The sequence below is a fragment of the Euprymna scolopes genome, chromosome 33, assembly GCF_053919585.1.
Source record: "Euprymna scolopes isolate OS-2025 chromosome 33, ASM5391958v1, whole genome shotgun sequence".
NCBI classification, from domain to species: Eukaryota; Metazoa; Mollusca; class Cephalopoda; order Sepiida; family Sepiolidae; genus Euprymna; species Euprymna scolopes.
This window is the reverse complement of record NC_136514.1, coordinates 42,827,415-42,835,562: the sequence shown is the minus strand read 5'-3', so window position 1 is coordinate 42,835,562 and position 8,148 is coordinate 42,827,415.

Below are 8,148 nucleotides of genomic sequence, written 5' to 3'. Positions count from 1 at the left end.
TACCAACGATCTCTTAAAGATTAAATAAAATTTGTCTCATCACAGAAGATTTGCGCACCGAGAAGCCCTCTTACGGTTAAAAGAAAATACGTGAAAACCCTCTTTTACAAAAGGTTCACAAACTATATTTGCTTCAATAAGCTGGTTAAAATTTGGTGTCCCCCCCTCGCACCTTCTATTTTTATATGACGTGGAGAAGATATCCAGTAATATTTTACTTATTTCTCGATGGTTTTATTTGTAAATATCGAATGAATTAAAAGAGATATCGTTTCCGAAACGATCGTACATGTGAATATGATTTTGTGATGTTTCCCCCCTATGAAAACCTGATTGATAATTTAACACCCTTTCTACACATACACACACACACAGACACAGACACAGACACACACACACACACACACACATATATATATATATATATATATATATATATATAAACTAGTAGAGAAACCCGACGTTATGTGGGATTGATAAACGAATGTTTCATACTTCTGTATTTTTATTGTCATCGAAATCGGTAAAATCGCCTATTTTTAAATCAAATCGATTGATTCACCTCCTAATTGGTGAATTTGGTACCCATATATATATATATATATATATATATATATATATATATATATATATATATATATATATATATTAAAATATAATATAATATAATATATATATATTAAAATATAATATAATATAATATATATATATATATTAAAATATAATATAATATAATATAATATATATATATATATATATTAAAATATAATATAATATAATATAATATATATATATATATATTAAAATATAATATATATATATATATATATATATATATATATATATATATATATATATATATATATATATATATATATATATTAGGAGTGCTGATATATGATCTCGTCGTGAGAATTTCTTTATTCAAGTACCCATAATATAATTACTTCTTCGGATAATTCTTTAGAACCTCTTTTAAAGACTTTCATGCGATTCTACCGAATATTAACTTCTAGTTAATTTTATTTAATTTTCACTTTGGCGTACGCTTTAAGAATTTGAGTTATTTTAACTTTCTTATCTTTTCTTTTTCTTACTCTTCCTTTATTTTTTCCATACTTAATTTGTACTATGTTATTAATATTCGATAATATATTATATGTTCTCTCAGGGTCATTCTTGAAAAAAAAAATCGCTTTAATTAATTAGTATATTATCTAAAATTTTTAACATTAAAAAAAGAACTTAAACAATTTTATTCTAAAAATTTTAAAAACATTTTTTTTTAAATTTATTTTTATTCCTTTATTTTGATATTATTTTTTTCTTTCTTTTCCTTCTTATCCCCTATTTTCTCAATTTCTAATCTCAATCTTTTCAAAGTCGGGGTTGTCTTTTTTCATTTTCATATTTGTATAAAGGCGGCTTTTCCTCCTCTTATGAAGAGGAGCATTTAGCTTCGAAATGTCATGGCTTAAAGAGATTCTATTCTTATCCCTCTTTCTGTAATCCTTATTGATTTCTATCTTGATACGTTAGTCTTTTTAAAAATTTGCTTTTTAGCTTAATTTTATTACTGTACACACAGAAACACACACACACACACACACACATACACACACACACATATATATATATATATATATATATATATATATATATATATATATATGCATATTTCTGTGGAAATATGTTTTATTTCCTTATAATATATATCAATCCTTATTTAAGAACCTAAATGTAATTACAGAGCAAAATAGATTCACGGATTTTTAAAATAACTAAGTGATTGATTTTGCGCTACGAAACAGATACTCTCAAGAATTGTTAAATGCCAACTGAATTAAACGATATAAATTATAAGATGGTCAACGTCATGAATTTTGGAATATAGTCTTTGTCGTTAATTCACGACTCGCACAGCAACCTATTAGTTTATAAAATGTATGAATTGAGAGACGAAGGATTCAGCTGTGTTATATTACATTATATTATGAAAAAGGTCATGTGAGATAACTGCTAGTGTCAGGCAAGAATGATGTGTTAGTCAAAAGTTACAGAACGTATGTCCAATTAGCGTAATGGTTAGGAGCCTTGCCTGTCGTACCCCCACTCTATATCTGTGCCTAAATCAAAACGTGGATTCCATGAACAAAGCTTATTTCTTAGAACTGAATGCCTGTGGAAATCTGTTCCGTCTGCCTGCTTCCCACCGGACTACAACTTGGATGTCTTCAAGTCCAATGTTAACAAATTCTTAAGTAAACACTTCATCAAATCTCCACACTAACGTAATGTACTTGCAATAACCCTTATCCCTGAGTGGCTTCCAGGCTTTGATAAGTGGTGATCACTGTGTAAAAAAAAAGATCAGCTAGACCATCGCCTTGCTGTCATGACAACTTCTATCCTCTGATCTTCTCCAAGTACCCTTGGGACAAACTGCGCGCAAATCTTCCACGTCTTCACTTCCTCGCAAATAATTGTCTGTACAGTTTTCATACTGATACTCTGTGCATTTTTGTCTCGGTCCTTATCCATGAAATTCTTTATTTGACCAATCAACTCTGATGTTCTGATATCCTTACTCCTTCCACACCTCTCACCATCTCTCACAGACACCTTGCCTCCCTTGAATCTGTTATGACACTAAAAAAAAAAAACTGATGGTCGATTCATGCCAGATGCCCAAAATCAGTCTGAAGCATTCCATACATTTCTGTGACAGTCTTTCCAAATTTTAAAAAGAATTTTATTGCATATCGTACTTGTAAATTTTACTCACGTCCAGATTGTATTTTTGAAATTCACCAGTTTTGATAATCAGGTTTTAGTAGAGTGTATTATAATTGCTGTTCTAGCTGTTCATTTAAACCTAAAGTCATAAAAATTTCTCAGTCATCTCATAAGATGTACACCAATAATATACTGAATTTTCCAGAATTTACGACAAATGCCTGTACAAACAGTATGGAAACATATCGAAGTGACCTCGTATCAAGACGCGTGTTCCGTTTGTCAGTTTATCACATTTGTTGGAGACGTCCTTCAAGCAAGGAAAGACACATTCTCATGAAACATGGAAGTTTTGTTTTTGGAAGAAGTACACTTGCCATTATAGACTTTACCACTTTTTTGGTACGTTGTCTATTACAATATATTCCGTGAAATTTTTAAATCTTTTTTTTTTTTTTTACTTAATTTTTTGTTTATTTCTGTTAGACTTTTAAGACCAATAAAATAAACAAGTTATAAACGATGAAAGAAAAAAACATTTTAAAAACACAAAAAGAAATATTGTTGTGTTTCTAATATAAAAAAAAAATCATATCTTTCGGTGGGACGGGGAATGATTGAAAGACCGCTAATACCACCTGACGTAGATTTTCAGAGGAGACATTTGGATCCTCTTTCAACGTCCGATATTGGAACAGAAATTTCCAATATTAATCTGCATTTTTTAATAAATTTTAATATTCATGTAAAAAAAAATATATATATATATTCCTTAATATAATAGTTTTCATGCGCAAGATGGTGTGTGCGGGTGTGGGTGATAGAAGAAGAGGGGGAGAGAATAAGATATGGATTGAAGGGGAGGGATAGTATTTACGTGAGTTTGCCATCAAAATAAGAAAAGTTATTTTTATTTAATTGTTTTTACATGGGGGGTCACCACTTATCAAGGCCCCGAGGCCACTCGAGGATAAAGGTTATTGAGTGTACAGTAGTCAATGAGATAATATTGTAGTAATCGTTAGTAATGGCAATTTGGTAAATTGTATTACTTAAAGAGACGGGTCATCAAGAATTTGTTTATGTTGAACTTGCAGACATCCAAGTTGTAGTCAGGTGGGAAACATGCAAACGGGAGAGAGTTTCACAGGTGTGCAGTACTAAGAAAGAAGCTTTGTTCATGAAATCTGCTCTTTGGTTTAGGCACAGATAAAGAGTGGGGGAAATTATTGACATTGGTTTCAGCTAGATAAGTGTTTTTCGTGAAAGATTGGCGAGGGCGAACCATAGATTGGAGCTCAGACGAACACTTGCTATGAAAATAAAGATAAAACAAAGACAGGCTTGCAACGTCTCTTCTGTGGGAAAGAGGTTGCAGGGAAGAGAAAAGGGTATCCCCCACTAGGCTATGAAGTCTATTTTGAACTCGGTCAAGGCAGGATAAGCTGCTTCTGGCAGCTCCTGCCCAGATGTGGCATCAGTGTTTCATTCTCAGATGTACTTGTGATTACAAATTAAAGAAAAGGAAAGGAACTAATAAAATTAAACATTAAAGAGAGAGAGAGAGAGAGAGAGACAGGGAGAGAGAGAGAAAGAAAGATAGAAAAGAAATGAGACTTAATGAGATATACAGACAGATACGCATAAATAGAGAGAGAGAGAGAGAGACAGAGACAGAGACAGAGACAGAGTTGGTTGGTTGGTTGATTGTTTTTGTTTTATGGCATATCAACCCTTTTCAGGTTATTAAATGCTGAATCCAGTGATTTTGAAGAAAACTTTTTAATAGAATATATTTGTTGTTTTCACGTCGGTTTCTATTTAACCCATAGTTGGGACCCTAACAGGTACTTCCACTCCAGGTCAGAGTGGACCTGCGAGAAATTGTAATTAAAGGGTGGCTCCACACTCCCCAAAGCCCGCAAGCTGGGGTCTCACCATTGGATATAGTTTAAGGTCCAAAAAGTCACCATAGGATTTGGAACTAGAAATAGATTCTTTATTTTTGATGATATCTTTCTGTAATTTTAACAAAATCTGATTAAAACATTGTCATTTATTTTAATGAAAAATCCACTCAGTTTTTATTTATGAAAAATAATGTCTTTTAAATGTTGCCCATTTTCAGATTCGCATATTTGTGCTTTTTTCAAAACATTATTCATGACACATTGCAGACTCTCTGGATTGCTATTTAACTCCCTTATTTCGTTCCTGGTGGTTTTTTGTTTTTCAATTCTTGCAGAGTTTGTGGTTTGTTAACATATACTCTTTCTTTAAGATATCCCCTCAAGAAAAAGTCGGGGCTAGTCAAGTCTGGCGTTCGTGGTGGCCATTTGACATTGCCATAGCGAGAGATAATATGCGAAGCTGAAAACGGACAGAATTTTAAAGCGATTATTTGTATAAATAAAAATTGTTTGCATTTTGAATTTAAAAAGATAATTCCGAATGGCTTAGTCTAATTGTGTTAAAATTACAGAAAGAGAAAAATAAAGAATCTACTTAAGTTCTGGCTGCCTCAGTGACTTTTTGGACACTATTATAAAAGTTGAAAAGATCTGAAGAATTAGACTGTAACAAAAAAGAGCAATAGTCCTCACCTGAACTCTAATATAGGAGAGAACCGAGTATTTGTTTAAATAAGTAATTTTTTGATCCAACACATTTCAGATGAAAACACGATTACGTACTTACATGTCATGGCGAAGTAATAAAATTCCCCTTTGATACAACAGCGGCAGTAGGTAGGTGATTGTAGCTCATTTTTTTTACACAGGAATCACCACTTATCAAGGCCCGGAGGCCATTCGAGGATAAGGGTTAATAGGTACGCATTAGTCAATGTGATCATAGCGTAGTAAACATAAGAAGTGGGAATTTTGTAAATTGGATTACTTCGGGGGTAGAGTTTATCAATAACTTGTTTACATTGGACTTGAAGATTGTAGTCAACTGGAAAGCAGGCAATCAGAAGAGAGTTCCACAGGCGTGCAGTTTTAAGAAAGAAGCTTTGTTTGTGAAATCTACATTTAGGTCTGGGCACAGACAATCAGTGTGGGGAATTATTGATAGTGGTTTCGGCTAGACGAGTGTTTTTTTGTGACAGTTTAGTGAGGGGGGCATAGATTAAAGCTCAGATGAGCCCTTGCCATGAAAATAACGATAACCTAGATGTAGTTGGTTCGAACCCAGTTCGTGCCGCTGAAACAATTTCATTTCATTGACAAAAGAAATTACGAAAAATTATCCCATAGATTTGCTAGAAATTATGAAAAAATATCCCATAGATTTGCTAGAAATTATGAAAAATTATCCCGTAGATTTGCTAGAAAGTATGAAAAATTATCCCGTAGATTTGCTAGAAATTATAAAAAATTATCCCGTAGATTTGATAGAAATTATGAAAAATTATCCCGTAGATGTGCTAGAAATTATGAAAAATTATCCCGTAGATGTGCTAGAAATTATGAAAAATTATCCCGTAGATTTGCTAGAAAGTATGAAAAATTATCCCGTAGATTTGCTAGAAATTATGAAAAATTATCCCGTAGATTTGCTAGAAATTATGAAAAATTATCCCGTAGATTTGCTAGAAATTATGAAAAATTATCCCGTAGATTTGCTAGAAATTATGAAAAATTATCCCGTAGAAGATGTGCTAGAAGATCAGCCCTGATTACATTCTGAAATGCGTTGGATTAAAAATAGATGTTTACTTTGTAAATTTATATCAAGCGTTAACTTACTTGTTTGTCGTACTGAATTGGTCGCACAATCTTTTCACGCTAAAACATACGATGCAACTCGATAATTTAATAAATTCTATTTTTACTTGTAATTTTTTTAATGATAATGTTTTCACCTGAAATGCGTGGGTTTTTATAAGATCACTGATGTAAACAGACACCACGAACTGAATCAAAATCTGAATTATAACAAAAAAAAAAAAAAAAAAAAAAAAAAAAAACGATAAACATAAAGGATAATGAAGATAACAATACTATCGTTCGCGGGCAATATGCATTTAAAAACAAACATTGAAACAGAAATACATGTTTAACGTTGAAAAACTCAATCAATTGAAGATGACAAAGAGTGAGCCAAAGAAAAAGAAATAGAGAGATAGAGAAATAGAGAGAGAGAGAGAGAGAGAGAGAGAGAGAGAGAGAGAGGGGGAGATTGACAAAGCGAGAGAAGTTAAGAGATAAAGTGACGAAGAGAAAGAGAGAGAGTGCGTGCGAGAGAGAGAGAAAGAGAGAGAGGGAGAGAGAGAGAGAGAGAGAGAGGGGAAGGAGAGATAATGCGTGTAATAAAAAAAAGCGAACGATGCCCGCTAGGGTGCGTACCATCGACATCGGTAGAAAAGGGCGTGGGTTGTTGTTGTTTGTTAGGAGGTCAATGCCGGCGGTTGCAAAAACCCCCAAGGGCGCAGTTTCTTTCACTTCGCTTTAAGATTCACCAGACAAAATTTTTGTGCTTGCAAAAATGCCACATGCATGTCTTCCAGACAGCCGAGTGTGAAGTATAAAATAACCGGGGGAGAAATCGAGCAACTCTTTCTTTTAACACCGGCAACCATTGCTCTTTTTCAAGATTTCGTCGACACTTTTTGGTCGTTTCATGAGTCTTCACACGACGTGTTTATATCATGTTTATTTCACGCTAAAAATTGTTTCTTATTATTTTGTTTCGAATATTTACTTATCAGTATTGTTTTTAGTTTCTATAAACATTGATAGACGTAGCCGACGTTGCTCGGGCATCAGATTCATATTGTTGCTAACCTTGCGTCCTTTGTTCGTAGTATATTGCTACCCATAACTCTATAGACGTTCGGTGCGAACACAGACCTCACAACATTATTGTACCACTTTTACATAGTCTGAAAGTTATTTATCTTCCTTCCACGGCGGGATGGTGTGACAAAAGGGTCGGGAATTGGGATTTAGCGAAGAATACCTCCTAGAAGAGCAGCACTGTGACCTGAAGAATGCCTGGGATCAACCGTCAACAATTTCCTTTGCTCGATATCTGTGCCCAAAACTAAACGTAAATTCTACAAGCAGAATTTTTTTCTGAGACCTGTCCGTTTGTGGAACAAGATACCGTGGGGCTGCTTCCTTGCTGACTATAACATAATCATTTTCAAGTCCAATGTAAATGAGTTTTGTTGACTCGTCCTCTAGAATAACTAAGCCCTACCCGTGCCACCATCACTGTTCATCGATTTAGTTGTCCCACCACCTAACACTTGTTATCGTTTAGTGGCCTCCCAACCTTGATATGTGATTAGCCCCCATCCCTCATTGACACATCACTGAACCCATCCCCGGCCCAGAAAAAGTGAGACCAAACAGCCAAGTAGAGTCACGAAGGAAGGATAAACAGAGAAGAAAGCACTGATCAGAT